Source organism: Choloepus didactylus, assembly GCF_015220235.1.
Source record: "Choloepus didactylus isolate mChoDid1 chromosome 23 unlocalized genomic scaffold, mChoDid1.pri SUPER_23_unloc2, whole genome shotgun sequence".
Taxonomy (NCBI): domain Eukaryota; kingdom Metazoa; phylum Chordata; class Mammalia; order Pilosa; family Megalonychidae; genus Choloepus; species Choloepus didactylus.
In genome coordinates this window covers 200,931-226,178 of record NW_023637596.1, presented here as the reverse complement: position 1 = coordinate 226,178, position 25,248 = coordinate 200,931, and the positions used below count along the sequence as shown (strand labels likewise).

The 25,248-nt window shown below is 40.6% G+C and overlaps 2 protein-coding genes across 2 annotated transcripts in view; both read left to right on the top strand.

Moving 5' to 3' along the window:
- Positions 1 to 15,088, top strand: part of LOC119524992 — a 50,958-nt gene extending 35,870 nt beyond the window's left edge. Inside the window, exon 6 of the mRNA XM_037823699.1 lies at positions 14,961 to 15,088. The gene's annotated coding sequence lies outside the window, so the exon portion shown is untranslated. The remainder of the gene's footprint in view (positions 1 to 14,960) is intronic.
- Positions 15,089 to 16,549: 1,461 nt separating this feature from the next.
- LOC119525005 overlaps positions 16,550 to 25,248 on the top strand; it is a 35,429-nt gene continuing 26,730 nt past the window's right edge. The window contains exons 1-4 of the mRNA XM_037823703.1: positions 16,550 to 16,667; positions 19,157 to 19,269; positions 20,319 to 20,480; positions 20,742 to 20,912. The gene's annotated coding sequence lies outside the window, so the exon portion shown is untranslated. The remainder of the gene's footprint in view (positions 16,668 to 19,156; positions 19,270 to 20,318; positions 20,481 to 20,741; positions 20,913 to 25,248) is intronic.

Here is a 25,248-nt window from a genome sequence, read left to right as displayed (position 1 = left end):
CCCAGACCAGAATAGACTCAGATCTAGTAGGAGGCAATAGTATCACGTCTCCCTGAGTGTGTCTTAGATTGATACAACCTGCGAGGCCTCAAATCACTGTGCTTTTCTTCCCAGCATGTAGTGCCTGTCAGCCTGTCACTCCGGACTGGTGTAAGGAGGTATGGTGGGTGGCTGTTTAACCCCAGGCTCTGGGGTCTTGTTATGAATGGAAGGTGGGTAATAGAGCTTGGCACCACCTCTTTTCTCTTAGAGAAGATACACCCCCTAGGGATAGGTCATTAGTATTTGAATGATGTCTGACTCTGCTATCTCAGCCCTTATCTGGGTCTGAGCCCTGGGAATTGAAAAATGGCTGAGATTTTCTCCACTGGGCTGAATAAGGGACATAAGGCCCCCTTCAGGGTTAGTCTGTGGGCCCCATCACTTTCACCCATTGACCAGAGACAGCACCGAGTCCTGTGGGCTTCCCCTCCCTCCCAGAGAGGTCCGCTGGCTCTCCAAGGTCAGTCATCCCCAAAAGCCTCTGTCTGCTTGTTAATTAAAACCCCAGTTGGAGCTCAGCTGAACTATATTCATTTGCTCAGAGAGTGCTGCTCTCTAGCACAGCAAGGCTTTGCAGTTTGCTGTCTGGGATGGGGCTTGCAGGCTTTGCAGTTAGCAGTGGAGCGAGGGGGCTCCCAGCTTGGATCCACAGTTTTTACTTGCAGATATTGTGCTGGGGTTTCGGGCATTGCTCCCAATTCCTGTTGGTGTATTGTGAGTACATGGTCACATTTGTCTCCCTGCAGTTATTCTAGATTATTTACTAGTTGTTCCTGATTGTTTATTAGTTATTCCAGGGAGACTGAATTCCTTCCATCCTCTCTATGCTGCCATCTTCTTCTCTAGCATATTTTTAATTTGATGCACATTTTCTTTTAATTCCGTAAGATGTGCTAATTTTATTTATTCTTTCAGGTTTTTTTCATGCTCTTCTAGATTGATTTTGGTGTCCTTTATGTCTTTAGCCATCTCATTGAAGTTGTTTGGAGATTTGTATGTATTTCTTTGATTAATTGCTTGAAATTTTGTGTCTCTTCCAGCTTTTTAATTTGTTCACTTCATTTGTCTATATGTTCTAGATTCTTCAAGTGCTTTATGATTTTTTTGTTGGCTTTGGGCCATTTGCTCATCTTGATAAGGTTATTTTGGGAAATGCAGGATTATTTGACCATTTATATATAATTTGGCATGGCTACAGCTTGCTGCATTGCAGTTTCCCTAGCCTACCAGAACTTTGCACTCTTGAGCTGCCTTTTATTTTCAAGGCAGCCATCCCTGAACTTCTCCTTTGCACTGGGCTGGGTGGCCATCCAATCAGTGCCCTAGTTCTCTGTGTGCACTGGGAACTGCCTACCCTTGTACCATGATGTGTCCCCTGTGCAGTTTGACAGGGAGTCCACTCACGGGCACCCTCCAACTCAAACATGTCCTGCTCCCTTCGTGTCATGTGCCCGTGCACCTGTGGTGTGTGTTAGGGGTTCCTGATGCTTCCATATGGTGCCCTTACTTATCCCTGCTTCTTGGCTCTGCACACCCTGGAATTCTATTGGGGACAGTAAATCCTACCTCTCAGGATGCCTCATGGAAGCTCCCAGCCATATGGCTATGGAGGATCCGCTCCCCAGCTAACTACCAAGTTGGGTGCAGGGAGTGGAGAGCCGCTGCTTACTCCCTTGCCCAGTGGCTGTCTTGATGCTGCCAGCCCCAGAAGGTGCTCCTAAGCAAACAAATGTACCCTGTCCCTCAAGGTGCCTTGTCTCCATGTTTTTGTTCATGTCCCCATCATGTACTGTAGGGGTCCCTTTGTTGTCAGTCACACCCTGAAACTGCAGTCCCTAGCATCCTTGGGACCTTCTGTAATTTCTTTCATGGAGGAGAAACCTACACCACCTTACCTACTCCACCATCTTCCCAGAAGTCTTTTGACATTCTTTTTTGTTGTTGTTGTTGTTGTTGTTGTTGTTGAATTATTTTTGTATTTTATTGCATCAAGTATTCTTTTTTTTTTAATTAAATTCAGTTTTATTGAAATACATTCACACACCATACAATCATCCATGATATACAATCCACTGTCCACAGTATGATTACATAGTTATGCGTTGATCACCGCAATCTATCTCTGAACATTTTCCTTACATCAGAAAGAACCAGAAAAAGAATAAAAAATAAAAGTGAAAAAAACACCCAAATCATCCCCCCTTTCCACCCCATTTGTCCTTTAGTTTTTATCCCCATTCCTCCACTCATCCATACACTAGATAAAGTGGGTGTGATCCACAAGGTCTTCACAATCACACTGTCACCCCTTATAATCTGCATTATTATATAACTGTCTTCAGGAGTCCAGACGGCTGGCTTGGAGTTTGGTAGTTTCAGGTATTTACTTCTAGCTATTGCAATACATTAAAGCCTAAGAGGTGTTATCTATATAGTGCATAAGAATGTCCACCAGAGTGACCTCTCGACTCCATTTGGAATCTCTCAGCCACTGAAACCATTTTGTCTCATTTTGCATCCCCCTTTTGGTCAAGAAGATACTCTTGGTCCCACGATTCCTGGTCCACATTCATCCCCGGGAGTCATACTCTGCGTTGCCAGGGAGATTTACACCCCTGGGAGTCGGGTCCCACGTAGTGGGGAGGGCAGCGAGTTCACCTGTCGAGATGGCTCAGTTAGAGAGAGGGCCACATCTGAGCAACAAAGAGGTACTCGGGGAGACTCTTAGGCACCATTATGTACGACTTTAGACTCTCCTTTGTGGTAATGAGCTTCATAAGGGCAAGTCCCATGCTCGAGGGCTCAGCACATCAAACCGCCAGTCCCCAATGTTTGTGACAACATACGCTAGGGGATCAGCATCTCAAAGTTTAGAGGTAGGCCTTACAATTCAGGGATAGAGTTAACTGCTGTAAGAGCTTACAATCTAGGGACTATTACAATTATTGTGGTTTTGACATTCTTTTTATACTCATATTTATTTTGTGCTTAAGAAGGGATTTATAACTTGCCTACCAAAGGTACACTTTTAATGTGCTGGGGAGCACATTTATTCCATTATGTCTTTCAGAAAAGTCTTCTTTTTAGAGGTAAACTGACTTTGAGAATACAAGAAAATTACTTAAAGATGGTCAGAATAGTGTTTCTGGGATGGGAATCCTGTCATAACTTTGTGGCAGGAACTTCATCCACATTATCAAAGTAGCCGAGGCAGGAGCATGGAGCCAAGCCTTTGAACTTGTTTCTGTTAAGGTTGTAGACATTTAGGGTTGAAAATGTGAATGAGGCCAGGGACAAATAGGGCCAGATTGAGAAAGCAAGTAGTTCAAAGGGCATGGAAATTCAGAAGCAGGATGCTTTGCTCTATCTGAAAATGGCAACAAGTGAAGAATGATAAAGTCCAACAGGAAAGGATAAATGGAGGGCTGATAAGGAGAACGTGGCAAAAGTGGATGTCAGGTCACAGGATTGTAACCATTTTCTGGGAGGAAGATGAGGAACAGAGGTTCCCAGTCAGCCTCTGAAAGGAGAGGTCTGGATGAAGAAGCAAGCACTGCTCTCCCCACTCCTCCTGACCTGGGTGTGTCTTCTTTAGTCCATCAGTCAGGGGTCCTGGACTTTTTTTTTCTTTTCACTGATACATCCCAGGATACATGTCTAGAAGAGTGCCTGGCACTGAAAAGGCATTCAATCCATATTTTTCAATATGTGAAGTGATATTGGTAATCGAGGTTTAGATTTTGAAACCAGGTTATATATATGTAAGCTTATGAATGTGTGTATGTGTATATGTATACATGTGTGTATGTACATGTGTGTACACACACGTGTGAATACTCATGTACCCATGTGTGTATATGTACATGTATATGTTTATGTGTGCATATGTGCATGTGTGTAGGTATATGTGTATTCATACGCATACATATGACTGTGTGCACGTATGTGTATGTGTTTGTAGGTGCCTGTGTATTTGTTTTGCATGTGCGTATATACATGCACATAAATGTGTGTGTGCACCTGATTTTTTGCTACTGCTGACATGGTGCCATTTTCCTCATTGGCTCCATTTCCTTTGTCTACTCTGTGGGTCCTTTTGTGCAGGTAGAGATTGGGCCATGTGGTCTTACCACCATGTCAGGTGCAAATAAGATCTTATGATCTTCAGTTGTTCTTTTTTGTCTATTCCATATCAAAGTAATGACCTCAATTCCTGTTCTTAAGAATTAAAATATTAATTGGTGTTTTGGAAACTATCCCACAGGAAATTCTCCCACTCCTTCTTGCCAGCAAAACATTTTTAAAAATATATAACATATAATTTTTTTCATTATTCTTTTAATATTGATTTTACTGACATTTTCTTATGAATTATTGGGTTCAAATATTGCAAAATCCTCAGAGGCTGCCTATGTATCTCTTAGTTTAATTCCTAGCAACATTTTCTTTGGCTTGAGGATTGCAAGATGTTTTGTAGAATTTTCTTGGTCCTATTGAAAATCTCCTGCCATGTGGTCCAACTGGGAAACCAGGAACCTGTCCCCATGGCTCATGCAAAATCCTTGAACTTCCCACTATCCTCTGGCAGTCACCCTCCAGTCCACCTCTCCACATCTCTTCCCTCTCTAGTTCACCCCCACTGTGAAGCCAGATATCCTGGAAAGGACTTGGTGACCTCACCTTATTATTTGAGAGTGCTCTTAGAGTCACCTCAGCAGCCCTTGCCCCTCCCTGCTTCCCCCATCCCCCAGGCTGAGTGTTGGAAGAGAGTGGGAGGGTCAAAAAAGATCATGGTGGACAAACTGCCATTCCCTAGAAATGTCACCTCCTCCTCTTGTTTGCTCATCCTTAAGAATGAGTGTTCTGGGCAGGCTGGCTTCAGTCTTGCTCACCACCATGCCCACAGCTCAAATGGATTATCCCTCTGTGACTCTCCCATGTTCTATTCAGGCCAGTTTTTGTGATCAGTGGATCTGGGTGTGAGCTCTTGAAGATGGGAATCTGTCTAGCCTTCACAAGGGAATGTAGATGTCATTGCATTTTGCTTGCCATTCCAGAAGCAAGGTGGATTAGGGGAGGTGAGGTCAAAGGATTTTTTTGAGTGTCAGAGTCTGAGAATATTTAAGAACTGATTGGAATGATCCAATTGAGACAAAAAGGTTGAGTATCCAAGAGGGAGGAGAATAAGTGGTGGCCAGGTATAAGATAAAAGCTTTATATTGCCCAATTCAGGATGCAGTACATCATAAAATGTAGTCATTAGACTGAGAAAGATATAAATTTTTATAAGTTGTACTGTGAATTATCTTCTTCTTGGTGGAGTCAAATCTACCAGCATAAATCTTTATGATGATTGTGTGGGTGTCTGGGCATGTCAGTCAGATCAGAATCATTTAGACACATAGTATCTTTTAATATAATTTAATCATCTGTCACCTAAAGTCAGCCTTGAGGTGTTATTAATTTAGAGTTATGAATTTTGATTGAATTCTGCAAAAAAAAATTGTTCATTTCAAGGACTTTACAAACCATTCCTGAGGTATGAAAGAGTAAAATTGTACCTAGTAGAATAAAAAAAAGAATGTAATCAATATAGGGGAACAGAAAAACGGAATGCAACTGATATCACTTATTAACGAAATTCAGTCTTTATAACACTGTATACATCTGAGAGAATCTCATCCCATATATGACTTATGGCTCTCACATGTAGGTAACATTGTACATGGGTGCACAGAGAACTGTTTCTTCCTGAATTGTGCTGTGAGGCCCTTTAATGCATGCTCTTGGCTTCCCCTGCTGCAGATGAATGTTCCCAGGTGTGAGGCACACCTGGAAATGTCTGGTGAGGCTGTTTACACCCAGGCCATAACCATCCTAGCTTCTCTGTCCTGGTCCATAAGTTAGAATGGAGAGTGAGTGTCCAGCCCAGAGGCTCCCATGGGCTTTATGGCAGAATGTTTGTGAGATTCTGTAGCACAATGTGGGAACTGCAGTAAGAGCTGAGAAAGTATTAGTTCATTTTATTCTCTGTCAACCACAGTAAGAAACAAGTAGCAGTTAAAATTTATGTTTCATAGTCATTTACTGTATCCTATGGTTAGTGACTAATTGTAAAGAATATCATTGTGAAAATACTGCCATTTCCACCTTGGATTGCTAGAATGAGGAGCGTAGGTGTGCTTTAAGCAGACTCCTTGATCAAAAGGATTCTGAGGATCTTCTACTCAAAATAATGGCAGGCCGGCGGCTGCAGCGCCCTGCACGGAAAGGCTTGAGGCGGCTCCTGGTGTCGCCCAGAGAGAGCGACTGAGCGAGCAGAGTCCGACGAGGGTGGCGGCGGGCGGATAGCGAGGGGGAGCCCGCTACGAGTGCCCTCGCTCCGCGCCGCTCTCCGATGAACCAGAGGCAATAAGCCGCGCCTCTAACAGGGGCTGCGCCTCCATGAATCCCTAGTTTTTTGTTTTGTTTTGTTTTTTCTTTCTGTCCCCGCTCCTCACCCCCATCCCGAATCCCGTCCCGCCTTCACCCTGAGGCGGCCGCATTCAGGTGCGGAGTCCAGAGCCGAGCGCAATGGCGTCCAACCCCGAGCGGGGAGAGATTCTGCTTACGGAGTTACAGGCAACGCGGCAAGATGGCAGACTGGTGAGCTGTATGTTTTAGTTACTCCTCCAGGAAAGTAGGTAAAAAGCCAGGAACTGCATGGACTGGACACCACAGAGCAATCTGTCTTTGGGCATACTTCATACAACACTCATGAAAACGTGGAACTGCTGAGATCAGCGAAATCTGTAAGTTTTTGCGGCCAGGGGACCCGCGCACCTCCCTGCCAGGCTCAGTCCCGGGGGAGGAGGGGCTGTCAGCTCCAGGAAGGAGAAGGGAGAATTGCAGTGGCTGCTCTTATCGGAAACTCATTCTACTGATTCAAACTCCAACCATAGATAGACTGAGACCAGTCACCAGAGACTCTGAGAGCAGCCAGCCCAGCAGAGAGGAGACAGGCATAGAAAAAAAACAACACGAAAAACTCCAAAATAAAAGCAGAGGATTTTTGGAGTTCTGGTGAACACAGAAAGGGGAAGGGCGGAGATCAGGCCTTGAGGCGCATATGCAAATCCCGAAGCAAGGCTGATCTCTCTGCCCTGTGCACCTTTCCTTAATGGCCCTGGTTGCTTTGTCTATTAGCATTTCAATAACCCATTAGATCTCTGAGGAGGGCCTGTTTTTTTTTTTTTTTTTTTTTTTTTTAAATCCTTTTTGCTTTTTCTAAAACAATTACTCTAAGAAGCTCAATACAGAAAGCTTCAAAGAATTGAAATTTGGGTACGTCAAGTCAAGAGCAGAACTAAGAGAGCTCTGAGACAAAAGGCAATAATCCAGTGGCTGAGAAAATTCACTAAACAACACAACTTCCCAAGAAAAGGGGGGTGTCCGCTCACAGCCACCATCCTGGTGGACAGGAAACACTCCTGCCCATCGCCAGCCCCATAGCCCAGAGCTGCCCCAGACAACCCAGTGTGACAGAAGTGCTTCAAATAACAGGCACACACCACAAAACTGGGCGTGGACATTAGCCTTCCCTGCAACCTCAGCTGAATGTCCCAGAGCTGGGAAGGGGGAGCAGTGTGAATTAACAGAGCCCCATTCAGCCATCATTTGAGCAGACTGGGAGCCTCCCAACACAGCCCAGCAGCCCAGAACTGCCCTGGGGGGACGGCACTCACCTGTGACATAGCACAGTCATCCCTCAACAGAGGACCCGGGGTGCACAGCCTGGAAGAGGGGCCCACTTGCAAGTCTCAGGAGCCATACGCCAATACCAAAGACTTGTGGGTCAGTGGCAGAGACAAACTGTGGCACGACTGAACTGAAGGATTAGACTATTGCAGTAGCTTTAAAACTCTAGGATCATCAGGGAGATTTGATTGTTAGGGCCACCCCCCCTCCCCGACTGCCCAGAAACACGCCCCACATACAGGGCAGGCAACACCAACTACACAAGCAAGCTTGGGACACCAATTGGGCCCCACAAGACTCACTCCCCCACTCACCAAAAAGGCTAAGCAGGGGAGATCTGGCTTGTGGAGAACAGGTGGCTCGTGGACGCCACCTGCTGGTTAGTTAGAGAAAGTGTACTCCACGAAGCTGTACATCTGATAAATTAGAGATAAGGACTTCAACTGGTCTACAAACCCTAAAAGAACCCTATCAAGGTCAGCAAATGCCACGAGGCCAAAAACAACAGAAAATTATAAAGCATATGAAAAAACCAGACGATATGGATAACCCAAGCCCAAGCACCCAAATCTAAAGACCAGAAGAGACACAGCACCTAGAGCAGCTACTCAAAGAACTAAAGATGAACAATGAGACCATAGTACGGGATATGAAGGAAATCAAGAAGACCCTAGAAGAGCATAAAGAAGACATTGCAAGACTAAATAAAAAAATGGATGATCTTATGGAAATTAAAGAAACTGTTGACCAAATTAAAAAGATTCTGGACACTCATAGTACAAGACTAGAGGAAGTTGAACAACGAATCAGTGACCTGGAAGATGACAGAATGGAAAATGAAAGCATAAAAGAAAGAATGGGGAAAAAAATTGAAAAACTCGAAATGGACCTCAGGGATATGATAGATAATATGAAACGTCCGAATATAAGACTCATTGGTGTCCCAGAAGGGGAAGAAAAGGGTAAAGGTCTAGGAAGAGTATTCAAAGAAATTGTTGGGGAAAACTTCCCAAATCTTCTAAACAACATAAATACACAAATCATAAATGCTCAGCGAAGTCCAAATAGAATAAATCCAAAAAAAACCCACTCCGAGACATATACTGATCACACTGTCAAACATAGAAGAGAAGGAGCAAGTTCTGAAAGCAGCAAGAGAAAAGCAATTCACCACATACAAAGGAAACAGCATAAGACTAAGTAGTGACTACTCAGCAGCCACCATGGAGGCGAGAAGGCAGTGGCACGATATATTTAAAATTCTGAGTGAGAGGAATTTCCAGCCAAGAATACTTTATCCAGCAAAGCTCTCCTTCAAATTTGAGGGAGAGCTTAAATTTTTCACAGACAAAGAAATGCTGAGAGAATTTGCTAACAAGAGACCTGCCCTACTGGAGATACTAAAGGGAGCCCTACAGACAGAGAAACAAAGACAGGACAGAGAGACTTGGAGAAAGGTTCAGTACTAAAGAGATTCGGTATGGGTACAATAAAGGATATTAATAGAGAGAGGGAAAAATATGGCAAACATAATCCAAAGGATAAGATGGCCGATTCAAGAAATGCCTTCACGGTTTTAACGTTGAATGTAAATGGATTAAACTCCCCAATTAAAAGATATAGATTCGCAGAATGGATCAAAAAAAATGAACCATCAATATGTTGCATACAAGAGACTCATCTTAGACACAGGGACACAAAGAAACTGAAAGTGAAAGGATGGAAAAAAATATTTCATGCAAGCTACAGCCAAAAGAAAGCAGGTGTAGCAATATTAATCTCAGATAAAATAGACTTCAAATGCAGGGATGTTTTGAGAGACAAAGAAGGCCACTACATACTAATAAAAGGGGCAATTCAGCAAGAAGAAATAACAATCGTAAATGTCTATGCACCCAATCAAGGTGCCACAAAATACATGAGAGAAACATTGGCAAAACTAAAGGAAGCAATTGATGGTTCCACAATAATTGTGGGAGACTTCAACACATCACTCTCTCCTATAGATAGATCAACCAGACAGAAGACCAATAAGGAAATTGAAAACCTAAACAATCTGATAAATGAATTAGATTTAACAGACATCTACAGGACATTACATCCCAAATCACCAGGATACACATACTTTTCTAGTGCTCACGGAACTTTCTCCAGAATAGATCATATGCTGGGACATAAAACAAGCCTCAATAAATTTAAAAAGATTGAAATTATTCAAAGCACATTCTCTGACCACAATGGAATACAATTAGAAGTCAATAACCATCAGAGACTTAGAAAATTCACAAATACCTGGAGGTTAAACAACACACTCCTAAACAATCAGTGGGTTAAAGAAGAAATAGCAAGAGAAATTGCTAAATATATAGAGACGAATGAAAATGAGAACACAACATTCCAAAACCTATGGAATGCAGCAAAAGCAGTGCTAAGGGGGAAATTTATAGCACTAAACGCATATATTAAAAAGGAAGAAAGAGCCAAAATCAAAGAACTAATGGATCAACTGAAGAAGCTAGAAAATGAACAGCAAACCAATCCTAAACCAAGTACAAGAAAAGAAATAACAAGGATTAAAGCAGAAATAAATGACATAGAGAACAAAAAAACAATAGAAAGGATAAATATCACCAAAAGTTGGTTCTTTGAGAAGATCAACAAGATTGACAAGCCCCTAGCTAGACTGACAAAATCAAAAAGAGAGAAGACCCATATAAACAAAATAATGAATGAAAAAGGTGACATAACTGCAGATCCTGAAGAAATTAAAAAAATTATAAGAGGATATTATGAACAACTGTATGGCAACAAACTGGATAATGTAGAGGAAATGGACAAGTTCCTGGAAACATATGAACAACCTAGACTGACCAGAGAAGAAATAGAAGACCTCAACCAACCCATCACAAGCAAAGAGATCCAATCCGTCATCAAAAATCTTCCCACAAATAAATGCCCAGGGCCAGATGGCTTCACAGGGGAATTCTACCAAACTTTCCAGAAAGAACTGACACCAATCTTACTCAAACTCTTTCAAAACATTGAAAAAAATGGAACACTACCTAACTCATTTTATGAAGCTAACATCAATCTAATACCAAAACCAGGCAAAGATGCTACAAAAAAGGAAAACTACCAGCCAATCTCCCTAATGAATATAGATGCAAAAATCCTCAACAAAATACTTGCAAATCGAATCCAAAGACACATTAAAAAAATCATACACCATGACCAAGTGGGGTTCATTCCAGGCATGCAAGGATGGTTCAACATAAGAAAAACAATCAATATATTACAACACATTAAAAACTCGAAAGGGAAAAATCAGTTGATCATCTCAACAGATGCTGAAAAAGCATTTGACAAAATCCAACATCCCTTTTTGATAAAAACACTTCAAAAGGTAGGAATTGAAGGAAACTTCCTCAACATGATAAAGAGCATATATGAAAAACCCACAGCCAGCATAGTACTCAATGGTGAGAGACTGAAAGCCTTCCCTCTAAGATCAGGAACAAGACAAGGATGCCCGCTGTCACCACTGTTATTCAACATTGTGCTGGAAGTGCTAGCCAGGGCAATCCGGCAAGACAAAGAAATAAAAGGCATCCAAATTGGAAAAGAAGAAGTAAAACTGTCATTGTTTGCAGATGATATGATCTTATATCTAGAAAACCCTGAGAAATCAACGATACACCTACTAGAGCTAATAAACAAATTTAGCAAAGTAGCGGGATACAAGATTAATGCACATAAGTCAGTAATGTTTCTATATGCTAGAAATGAACAAACTGAAGAGACACTCAAGAAAAAGATACCATTTTCAATAGCAACTAAAAAAATCAAGTACCTAGGAATCAACTTAACCAAAGATGTAAAAGACCTATACAAAGAAAACTACATAACTCTACTAAAAGAAATAGAAGGGGACCTTAAAAGATGGAAAAATATTCCATGTTCATGGATAGGAAGGCTAAATGTCATTAAGATGTCGATTCTACCCAAACTCATCTACAGATTCAATGCAATCCCAATCAAAATTCCAACAACCTACTTTGCAGACTTGGAAAAGCTAGTTATCAAATTTATTTGGAAAGGGAAGATGCCTCGAATTGCTAAAGACACTCTAAAAAAGAAAAACGAAGTGGGAGGACTTATACTCCCTGACTTTGAAGCTTATTATAAAGCCACAGTTGCCAAAACAGCATGGTACTGGCACAAAGATAGACATATAGATCAATGGAATCGAATTGAGAATTCAGAGATAGACCCTCAGATCTATGGCCGACTGATCTTTGATAAGGCCCCCAAAGTCACCGAACTGAGCCATAATGGTCTTTTCAACAAATGGGGCTGGGAGAGTTGGCTATCCATATCCAAAAGAATGAAAGAGGACCCCTACCTCACCCCCTACACAAAAATTAACTCAAAATGGACCAAAGATCTCAATATAAAAGAAAGTACCATAAAACTCCTAGAAGATAATGTAGGAAAACATCTTCAAGACCTTGTATTAGGAGGCCACTTCCTAGACTTTACACCCAAAGCACAAGCAACAAAAGAGAAAATAGATAAATGGGAACTCCTCAAGCTTAGAAGTTGCTGCACCTCAAAGGAATTTCTCAAAAAGGTAAAGAGGCAGCCAACTCAATGGGAAAAAAATTTTTGGAAACCATGTATCTGACAAAAGACTGATATCTTGCATATACAAAGAAATCCTACAACTCAATGACAATAGTACAGACAGCCCAATTATAAAATGGGCAAAAGATATGAAAAGACAGTTCTCTGAAGAGAAAATACAAATGGCCAAGAAACACATGAAAAAATGTTCAGCTTCACTAGCTATTAGAGAGATGCAAATTAAGACCACAATGAGATACCATCAAACACCGGTTAGAATGGCTGCCATTAAACAAACAGGAAACTACAAATGCTGGAGGGGATGTGGAGAAATTGGAACTCTTATTCATTGTTGGTGGGACTGTATAATGGTTCAGCCACTCTGGAAGTCAGTCTGGCAGTTCCTTAGAAAACTAGATATAGAGCTACCATTCGATCCAGCGATTGCACTTCTCGGTATATACCCGGAAGGTCGGAAAGCAGTGACACGAACAGATATCTGCACGCCAATGTTCATAGCAGCATTATTCACAATTGCCAAGAGATGGAAACAACCCAAATGTCCTTCAACAGATGAGTGGATAAATAAAATGTGGTATATACACACGATGGAATACTACGCGGCAGTAAGAAGGAACGATCTGGTGAAACATATGACAACGTGGATGAACCTTGAAGACATAATGCTGAGCGAAATAAGCCAGGCACGAAAAGAGAAATATTATATGCTACCACTAATGTGAACTTTGAAAAATGTAAAACAAATGGTTTATAATGTAGAATGTAGGGGAACTAGCAATAGAGAGCAATTAAGGAAGGGGGAACAATAATCCAAGAAGATCAGATAAGCTATTTAACGTTCTGGGGATGCCCAGAAATGACTATGGTCTGTTAATTTCTGATGGATGTAGTAGGAACAAGTTCACTGAAATGTTGCTATATTATGTAACTTTCTTGGGGTAAAGTAGGAACATGTTGGAAGTTAAGCAGTTATCTTAGGTTAGTTGTCTTTTTCTTACTCCCTTGCTATGGTCTCTTTGAAATGTTCTTTTATTGTATGTTTGTTTTCTTTTTAACTTTTTTTTTCATACAGTTGATTTGAAAAAAGAAGGGAAAGTTAAAAAAAAAAGAAAAAAGAAAGAAAAAAGACAAACAAGGAAAAAAAAAAAAAAGATGTAGTGCCCCCTTGAGGAGCCTGTGGAGAATGCAGGGGTATTCGCCTACCCCACCTCCATGGTTGCTAACATGACCACAGACATAGGGGACTGGTGGTTTGATGGGTTGAGCCCTCTACCATAAGTTTTACCCTTGGGAAGACGGTTGCTGCAAAGGAGAGGCTAGGCCTCCCTGTATTTGTGCCTAAGAGTCTCCTCCTGAATGCCTCTTTGTTGCTCAGATGTGGCCCTCTCTCTCTGGCTAAGCCAACTTGAAAGGTGAAATCACTGCCCTCCCCCCTTACGTGGGATCAGACACCCAGGGAAGTGAATCTCCCTGGCAACGTGGAATATGACTCCCGGGGAGGAATGTAGACCCGGCATCGTGGGATGGAGAACATCTTCTTGACCAAAAGGGGGATGTGAAAGGAAATGAAATAAGCTTCAGTGGAAGAGAGATTCCAAAACGAGCCGAGAGGTCACTCTGGTGGGCACTCTTACGCACACTTTAGACAACCTTTTTTAGGTTCTAAAGAATTGGGGTAGCTGGTGGTGGATACCTGAAACTATTAAACTACAACCCAGAACCCATGAATCTCGAAGACAGTTGTATAAAAATGTAGCTTATGAGGGGTGACAGTGGGATTGGGAATGCCATAAGGACCAAACTCCACTTTGTCTAGTTTATGGATGGATGTGTAGAAAAGTAGGGGAAGCAAACAAACAGACAAAGGTACCTAGTGTTCTTTTTTACTTCAATTGCTCTTTTTCACTCTAATTATTATTCTTGTTATTTTTGTGTGTGTGCTAATGAAGGTGTCAGGGATTGATTTAGGTGATGAATGTACAACTATGTAATGGTACTGTAAACAATCGAAAGTACAATTTGTTTTGTATGACTGCGTGGTATGTGAATATATCTCAATAAAATGATGATTAAAAAAAAAATAAAAAAAAAAAAAATAATGGCAGGCCTTGTTCATGGACCCCATGGCTTTGTCCTGAGGACCGGCCAGCTGTTTGCACACACCTGCCTGGGGTTCTCATCTCATGCTCTCAACAACCTTTGAGGGTGATGCCTCTTCGAGGCTTACTTAGGGAGAAAGTGGTGGAGCCCAGACTAAAGCCCAGGGTCCCCTGACTTAACCACTGCAGTGGGGTGACTCTGTGGTGCTGGCAGTGAAGGTCAGGTGTGTCTCAGGGGTTGACCGTTAATATTGTCATCCATTCCCATATGCATTCCCACTCTCGTTCTCTCTCCTTCTCTCCCTCTCTTTCCATCTCCCTCTTTCTGTCTCTCCCTTTCTCCTCTCCCTTTCCTCTCTCTCCTTCTCTTTCCCCACCTTCCTCTATCTCAAACTCTCCCCCTCCCTAACTGCCCCCACCCCCTTCCTCTCTCCTCAGGTGACAGAGGGAAAGCAGGATCTGGAGAGAGCCTCACATTGGCCCAGAATGAAGAAAGAGGCCGCTTCTCTCGAAGTGGCTTTCTGTTACCAAAACTGAACTGGTACAGAATCCACTTCAGAAGGTTTGCTTTGTGACTGGGACACAGGAATTGCCTGGGCTAAAGTCAGCTGCCATTCAGATGAGCCTCTGAGCTTATGCGAGTGTGGCCTGGGGCATTCATTTGGGGAAATCTAGGGTTGACATTTCCCTCCATTTCGTCTTGTGAAGCCTTTTCTTTTTCCACTATTTTCCCACTTCTCTGTGTAGTCCTAGGAAAGAAAATATTTTAAAAGCAACTCTTTTTACAAGCTATTTTCATGTGGATCCCAGCACCTCTCCTGGGTGACCCTACATAGGTGCTGTGACTTTGTGGGGCCTTAAGCCACTTTTCAGCTTAGTGTATTCAGCTGTGAAGAGTGTGCATATTTCACAACATTTTAAAGTATTAGCACCTAAAAGTTATATAAAATTATTTTCAATGCAAAACTTAAATAGCATTTTTATTCCTCAACTTAAGTAACACTTTTGTTCTAAAGATTAAATATAATTATTTTCAAAACAGTCATTTTCTTTACAATAAAATGTATTAGCATACATAGTGTGTGTAGTGTTTAATTACTTGTAGTTAAAAATTTCTTATTGTAGTTTAGTACTACACTTTTCAATCAATAAATAGCCACTGAGGGAAGGCAGGAAGTTCAATTGCCAAGACCTTGGTTATGGGTATTCTCTGTATTTATGTTACACTCCTCTACAGAGTAACACATGGAAGATATACCTGGGCCCCTTTCCTTTTTATAGCTGCACCACTAATAATATGGCCAAGTGAGTGTGTAAATCTTGACTTACTTGTGGATTTGCCATTTTTATGCCATCCAGTATGTGAGTTAATGTTGTGAGATTTAAATGTACACTTCAGATCTTTGGAGTTATTGATGTATATGTTGTTTAAAACGTTCAGCACTAGGGTGGGTGTGCACCTGTTACTTTGGAATTGAAAGTCCTCAGTCACTTTAGCTGTGGAGCCCACTATCCCCTCTCTGACCCTGGGGCCCTCCTCTCTGCCTGCTCAGACTTGGGAAGGTCTCAGCTGAGTGGTCCCCACACCATCCAGCCTTGTCTCATTGCATATGATGGTGATTGTAAAACCAAAGCTTAGACTTGCTAGTTCTCCTCTGATTTATATAAGATGAAATATTTCATGAGTTTATATAACAGATTAAAAGTTAAGTCTCCTCACAGGATGTAATCCTTGTAAATAAACATTGTGCACACCAATAGTTTCCTCTTGTCATCCACGAGAGCAATTCATTTTGGTTTTTTTAGAATCATGAGTTTCTTGATATTCTGTTTGGCCAACACATATTTACTAGAAATGAAATTGATTTTTTGTGTCCAGAGCACTGATGAAGAAAATAGGTGGGTGTGTAATAAGTGGAATTTATACTTAAAATAAATGAAAAAATTACATTTTCCACATTTGAATGTTTCCCTCATTAGCATTTTCACTGAAATTTTAATGTTCTTTTGGAGCTAAGAACTCTCACCATGCTGGGTGCCAGCTGTGGCCACGTGTGCACCTGGAACAAGGAGTGGTGTGACGCCCTCATGGTGCATGTCTGGTGCCGCCAAGGCCAGTCACTCCTCTCCTTTCCCCTGTTTAAGGTAACATAGCTTTGGTCAGGATTTCAAATCCTGTTCTCTGCCTGTTGGAAGGACTTGGCCTTCTTGTTCATGAATAACATCATTAGATGATATTTTATTCTTCTTTTAAAAAGATATTCACAGTGTCTCCACTAAGGTATGAAATATTTCCAGTGTATGTAGAAATGTGTATTTCAGTGTTAGTAGGTACACCTTATTGTTTCATTTTCAGGATGGAACAGCACATCTAGTGTTCTACTCCCACAAGCTGTCTGAACCTGCCATGTTTCCACTGTCTCAGTAGCAGCAGACTGGCTGAGAGTGCCAACAGCTGATGGCCCAGATAAAACTTTGACTCCTACATTCTTTACCTGGGTAACATCACTCTGGTTACTTAAACTCTCTCCAAGCCTCCTTTTTTCTCATCTGTAAAAAGGGCATTGTTAGAATTTCTACCACATAGGTTTTTTGATAATTACATGACATAAAACATGGAGTGCTCTTCCATATTGAAACCTCCAGTTTTAGAAATTACCGGTATGATTTTGATAACAGTTCCTTGTAATATGTTTGTTAAACTTTTATTTTACCACTACACTGTTAATTATTTCTTGGAAAGGGTGGCCAGTTAATTTTTTTTTATTTCATATTAATGTAATTTTTTCTTAAACTATTGTAACTTCAAGGTGTAAAAAATAAAATTACATTTCACATAATGTATTAAGCATAAAAATAAGGTTTTAAGGAAAACAGGATTCAGTGGTGAAATGTCTTTGACAAGACTGTTTTATTTTAACAAGGAAAATACCAAAACAACAGCAGGAAAGGTTATAGGACTTACCTATCATCCAAAAGTTTGCACCTCAACATTTAGATTCGCACAGTGACCACATTCTCTGGGATCCCTGCCTTTTTTTTTAATTGAGATTGTTTACATGCCATACAGTTATCCAGAGATCCAAAGTGTGCAATCAGTTGCCTCCAGTACCATCATACTCTGTGCATCCATCACCATAATTAATTTTTTTTCAATTTTTAGAACATTTTCATTATTGCAGAAAAGAAATGAAGACAACAAAAGGGAACTCAAATCCTCCCATACCCCTAACCACCCCCCCATTACTAACTCATAGTAATGGTATAGTACATTTGTTACTGTTGATGAAAGAACATTAAAATACTACTAACTGTAGTATATAGTTTGCAATAGGTATATTTTTTCCCTATATGCCCCTCTATTATTAACTTCTAGTTATAGTGGCATTCATTTGTTCTAATTCATGAAAGAGATTTCTAATATTTCTACAGTTAATCGTGGACATTGCCCACCACAAGATTCACTGTTTTATGCATTCCCATCATTTGACCTCCAGCTTTCCTTCTGGTGACATATGGGACTCTGAGCTTCCCCTTTCCATCACATTCATGTACCATTCAGCACTACTAGTTATTCTCACAATGTGCTACCATCACCTCTGTCCATTTCCAAACATTTAAGTTCAACAGAGTTGAACATTCTGTTCATAATAAGCAACCACTCCACATTCTTTAGCCTTGTTCTATATTCTGGTAACTTATATTTCATGTCTAGGAGTTTACATATTATAATTAGTTCATATCAGTGAGACCCTGCAATATTGATCCTTATGTATCTGACTTATTTCACTCAATATAGTGACCCCAAGTTTTCTTCATCCCATTTTTAAAGACAGTTTTGTTCACAAACCGTACATTCCATCCTAAGTCAACAAGCAGTGGTTCCCTTTACAGTCATGTATTTATGTATTAACCATCATCACCACTAACTATGTAAAGACATCTCCATTTCCTCCCCATTTCATTTTAATAGTGGTTTTCTGTTCATCTGTTTCTAACAATGAATAAACGGCAACCCTGTTGTTTCTCACCATGGAGTTTTCATTGATAACTGTCATTTCTTTTGTCTGGCATATCTAAGATGCTTTTTTACCAAATTCATAGAATTACCAGGTGATGGTTAGTGACAGGGAGAGATGAGATCTTGTTTGTTTGAGCATTTATTTGAAACAGTCAGGATGTGTAGGGCAGTGAGGATCCTGGGCTTCAATTTTGCTAGATTTACCACCAAACTCTGTGACTTACTATCAGCAAAACCTGAGGAAATTACTGAATTCCCATTATACAAAAATAGGAATAAAAGTACATATCTAACAGGATTGCTAAACATTGAATATAAATATGTATGTGAGATTCTTGGCTCATAGAACATGTTCCCTATGAATTTTATATAATCATTTTTTGTCGTTTGTAGCTCAATTCCACATTTTGTGTTATAGATTTGCAATTATTTTCCATTGTCTAACACCTATCTTTTGTTTTTTATAGATTTCTTTAGTCTATAAATAGAATTCCTAAAAGTTAATTTCTTCATCCCCCTCCCTCCTTTTTTGTGTCAAGTTCCTACTTCTTGCCTTAGTCTCAACAACTTTGCTCAGTTTTTAACCTGCTTAACTGCTTGCTTGTGTTTTCAGACTGGTTCACATTTTATCCCTGCTTGAGGAAATATTGCTGAGTCTTTGCTGAATGCATGGCTAAGCCCTGCCAGTGCTGAGGTGGGAAGACAAAGGCCCTGCCCCCTATGCAGGTATAGGCTATGAAGCTTGCAGAGTCTCAATCCATATTTAGTCACTCTTTCATATTCTGTTTGAATCTGTTATGTACCCCATTAAAAGCGCTGTTATTTAATGCAATCTTGTGGGGGCAGACCTATTGTGGGTAGGATCTTTTGATTAGGTTGTTTCCATGGCGATGTGACCTATTCAACTGTGGGTGATAACCTTTTGATTAGATTATTCCCATGGAAGTGGAATCCTGCCTATTCAAGGTGGGTCTTGGTTAGTTTACTGGAGAACTTAAGACAGCTCAGGGGCCAATACAGACAGAGACACTTGGAGATGCAGAGAGAAAGACATTTGGAAATGCTAAGCTTAAAGTTGAAGCCCAGAGTTTGCCCCAGAGAAGCTAAGAGAGGGCACTTAGATAAAAATGCCTTGGAAAATGCTTAGAGAGAAATTCCTTGGGAGAACAAGCAAGGATGCACAGGATCTGAGATAGAGGAGCTAAGAGAGACTGAGGCCCGGAGACATTTTGGAGAAAGCAATTTTAAAACCAGAGCCCAGGAGTAAGTGATCAGCAGATGGCAGCACTCAGAAGTGTTGCAGATGCCATCAGCCTTTCTTCAATGAAGGTATCTCCATGTTGATGCCTTAGTTTGGACAATTTTTTGGCCTTATACCTGTTAATTCATAACATATAAATCCCCTTTATAAAAGCCAATCCATTTCTGGTGTTTTGTATAACAGCAGCTTTAGCAAACCGGAACACTTCCTTAAGTGGGATTTTTAAAACATGATCAAAGTGTGGTGTGGAGAGGCAAAATGAAATCATTTCAAATATAAAACTGAGCAATAAGGGAGACAAATTTTTCTTTTATTATTCTTAAGAGTTTTATTGTATCATGCTCTAAATAGAATAAATTTGAAAAGTGTTTAATACCAGCTGTGCATTTTTAAGAATGTATTTCATCCACAGGGGTAGAGTTTTGCAAAGAAACCCTTCTTTAAATTCAGCATCCAGTGCTGCTATTTCTGGGCATTTTGACTCACTCAAATTATTGTCTTAAATATTTTATAGGATTGAGTCAGCATTTTACCAATTCCTTTGTGAAACCTCTGGAACCAGGTGGAAACATTTGACAGAAACGTGGCTCCCATAAGCATCTGACTTTACCAAGTGGAAGATGTATTGGACAAGATTGAAAAGAAACCAGCGAGTTAATGTGAGGGGATCATGCAGGTAGCCAGCAGGGTGGATTGTGGTGCCTCTGGGAGCGGATGCTGTCAGGGGGTGCCCACTTATGGATGTGTCCTTGCCACATAGCAGACACTTGGCCTTTCGGTAGGTGGGAAGGACAGAGGTGATGATGAGTCTCATACTTGGGTTGAAGGTGCTATAACCAGACATTTATTTAAACTTCCTTTAATTCTGAGTGGGTGTCGGTCCGAGTTGGGCTTTGATTTTTCCCCACATGATGGCTTTGTGTTTTCTTACATCTAGCAGTTACTGTTGGAGCTGGATGATGCTGGCCTCCAGGTGGAGAACATCCATGGCCAAGCCCTCATTTTGATGAACAGCAGAGTGGTCTCCAGCAGGGAATTGGTCAAACCCAAGCTAGCTGAACCTAAAAAAAATTTTGAGACGGTGTCTCAGCATATCAGAATTGCCAACGTAAGTAATCTTTTCATGTACAACTCTTTCCCTGTGTATGTGTATCTAAACGATATATGATGATAGACCATGTGCATCAAATTTTTAAAAATTAAAATAATACTCATGCTTTTCTTGAATGGTGCACCTGTCCTCATTTATTTGAGATTGTGCAGATAATGGAGAGAAAAGGAATCAGTATTGACGAAAATAACCCACATGAGAAAAGGTTTCAAAGGCTCAATTGAATGTTAAAATTGATTATGAAATAATGAGAATAATTCCCAAGGTAGGCTTGATTTCTTTTTGCCTTTCCAATGGGCGATTATAGTGTTTTAGCTTTCGTTTTTAAATAGCTTCATTGAGATGTATTCCTATACCAGATAATCATCCGAAGTGTACAGTCAATGATTCACAGTATGATACTGTGTTGATATGAACAGTTGTGAAGTCATCACCACAATCAGTTTTTGAACATTTTAATTACTTCCAAAAAAGGTAAGAATAAAAATAAATTTAAAAACAACACCCAAAACATCCCATACACCTTATCCCCCCCCATTACTGATATATTTTTGTCTTTGTTTTCTTACTCATCTTTTAATACACTGGATGAGGGGATTGTCAATCACAAGGTTTTTTTCAATTAAAAAAGTCACACCGTAAGTGCTATATAGTTTTACAGTCTTCTTAAAGAATCAAAGATACTGGATTACATACAGTTGAACAGTTTCAGGTATTTCCTACTACCTATCCCAATATACTGAAAACTACAAAGGGGTATTTATATAATGCATAAGAGCAACCTCCAGAATGACCACTCAACTCTATTGTAAATCTCTCAGCCACTGAAACTCTATTTGTCTCATTTCTTTTCCCTCTTTTGGTCCAAGAATCCTTTTTCAATCCCATGATGCCAGAAACAGGCTTATCTGAGGAGTCATGTCCCACATTTCCAGGGATGCTTACAGCCCTAGGAGTCATATCCCACATATTGGGGAGGCTATTGAGTTTACCTGCAGAGTTGCCTTACAAAGAAAGGCAACACCAGAGCAGCAAAAAGAGGTTCTCTTTTGACTTTTATGACTCTTAGCGTAATTATACATAAGTTTAGCTTCTCCTTTGCAGGAATACATTTTATAAGGGCAAGCCCCAGGATTGAGGGTTTGGCCTATTATGTTGGTAGTCCCCAGTGCTTGTGAGAATTACAGGAATACCCCAGGTGGGGAAGCTTAATATTTCCACATTTTCCCCTAATCACTCAAGAGGGCTTTACAAATGCTTTTTTATTCTCTGCCTAAATTGCTCTGGAATGTCTCAGGGCATCACACTAACCTGCACAAACTAACAAGATCTCACACCATATTCAAGTTTCCATGTAATCATGCTGTTCAAATAAACTGACCACACAAGTTCTATTTGATAGTGTGCTACAGAAAATATAAATTTTGCATCACTTTTGGCCTCATGCAGAAGTTGAAGTTTTAAAACACTGCCAGTATCATCCTTTATACTTCATTCATATCTCTGATTGAAGTCTGATCTCTTTTTCATCTTTTCTGACAGTTGCTGTATGGGGTAATAATGACTTCCATAGCTGCAGAACTCTAGTTCTGAGTGTCAGGTGTCACACAGATACTCAAAGTTCCAGGGAACTACCAAGTTATTTACAAGCAGCCCATCATTTTAGAATGTAGAAATAACTAAAAAATCAGGAATAAATGTCTGCTGTAAGAGGTTACAATCTAGGAACCTTTACAATTAGCCTTCTCCTGATAACCTGCAATTTCAAATTCAGTTCTCAGAGATTGCACATTATATTTAGTCCATATTAGTGAGGCATTATAATATTAGCCTTTTTGTTTCTGGCTTCTTTTGCTCAACATACTGTCCTCAAGTTTCACTCATCTAGTTGCATGCCTCACAACTTTCTAACCTATTGCAGCTGGTTTGTATTCCATTGTATGCATACACAACATTTCACCCTTCTGTTCATCTGTCAGTGAACCTTTAGGCCACCAGAATCCATTACAGGTCATGAATACTGCCAGCATAAATACCAGTATGCTTGTGTTCATTCATGTCCCTGTTTTCAGTTCTTCCCAGTATATACCTAAAATCAGGGTTACAGGATCATATGGCAACACTTACTTTGCCTTCTATGGACCCACCACACTGCCCTCCAGATGGGCTGTGATTTGTAGTTCCTTACCAACAGTGAATAGGTACATCCCTCTCTCCACATATTGTCCAGCATTTGTATGTTTCTGTTTATTTTTTTATTTTATTTTATTTTTTTTCTGATCAAGCTGCAAAATTTTATTGAAAAGGCAGGGTATATATACTCTAAGGTGGAGGGAGTGGCTAGTAAGGACGGGTGGCGATCTAGGATTGGCTGCTGCTGTTGCTAGGGTGGAAGGCAGATGTAGGGGGATTGGCGGTTGCTGTTGCTGGGGGTCTGGGATTGGTGGTAGCTGTTGCTGGGGTGGATGGCCAATGGGCGGCTACTGTTTAGGCGCAAACTAGCTACTGCTTATGCGGGAACTACTGTTACTTCCTTGAAGAAGGCTAATTATAGCTTAGGCTGTTCTTGCATCAGCCCTGGCGGCCATGTTGCATGTTACCGGTATCGCTGAAGGTGAATATTATATATGCTACCTTAATTGTCCCCAACATCTCCTCCCTTTGTTTTTCAAAAGGATGGAGGAAGAATGCTGATTGAGCATTCCTTTGGCATTAACCTGCTGGGGGAAATAGAGGCCTCATTCCCCAAATTGTTTGTGGCTCTGTTTTTCTGGGGAGGGGATGTTTTGCAGAGCAAACCCCTATGCTAATGAGGCATACTTCTCAAGGAGCTCAAAACGGCCTTTGATTGTTTTGGCCCTCCTTTGCAGTGCTTTGCCTGGCACCCAGCGGTACCAATCATAGCATAAGCTAGAAGCATACTTTTGAGTTATATGCTGCTCCCGTAGGAGGGGGATTCTTACCCATCAGGGTTGGTAGCATTCAAGCAGTCTGGATTTACACCTTGGTCAGCGAGGTGAAGCCGGTGATAATGCACTTGAATAGGTTTGCCTAGGGCAGAATCAATTTGGTCCTTTACTAGCTGTATTATTCTTCTTATGGCCCAAGGAGCAAAAGATATTACAAGGATTAGGGTTATTAGGGGGCCTAATATAGGGAGGATGTACTATAGAAGAAAATGAAAAGGAAAAACAACAATAACATGAAGAATCCCATAACTCTGCCTTATATCCCCCTCTTATTGACAGCTTTTTTATATTGTCTTTGTTACATTTCATGGAAGCATATTGCAGTGTTACTGTTAACTATATAAAACACTTTGCATTGATTGTATTTTTCCATTTACACTCCCATTTTTAACACCTTGCAATGTTCGCAATCATTTGTTCTACTTCATGTAAAAACATTCTTATATTTGTACATTTGATCACCATTATGATCCAATGTAATTTTTGTGACATTATTTAGTCCCAATCCTTACCTTCTATCTTTCCTTCTGGTGTCATACATGCCACTAACTGCCTTCTAACCCTACTCACACTGAGCTTTGTTCAGGGAACTTACATTTTGCTACCCTCTTAACATTTTATCTTTTGGATATTATGTGTCCTATCTTACTTATTTTTATTTTTTTCTGTCTTTTTACATTTACTAATAGCCTTCATTTCTACACTCTTCTCCAAACCTCTCTCTCTCGTCTTTTCCTATCTACCTGTAGTGCTCCCTTTAGTATTTTTGTAGAGCAGGTCTCTTGTTCACAAACTCTCAGTGTCTGTCTGTCTGAAAATATTTTAAACTCTCCCTCATTTTTGAAGAACAGTTTTGCTTGATATAGAATTCTTGATTTGCAGTTTGTCTCCATCAGTATCTTAAATATATTGTACCACTGACTTCTAACCTCCATGGTTTCTTCTGAGAAATCTGGATATAGACTTACTGAGCTTCCATTGAATGTGATGGATCACTTCCCTTGCTGCTTTCAGAAGTCTCTCTTTGACTTTGACATTTGACAATCTGATTAGCAAGTGTCTTCGAGTAGGACTGTTTGGATCTTTTCTGTTTTGGGTATGCTGTGCTTCTTGAATCTATCATGTTATGTCTTTCATAAGAGTTTGGGCATTTTTATTGATTAATTCCTCTATTATCCTTTCTGCCCCTCTTCTCTTCTCCTTCTGGGACACCAATAACACTTACATTCATGGGCTTCATGTTGTCATTCAATTCCCTGAGACCCTGCTCATATTTTTCCACTAATTGTCCTGTTGGTTCTTTTGTGTGTAGGATTTCGGATGTTCTGTCCCGTAGTTCACTAATCCCTCTGCCCCTTCAGACC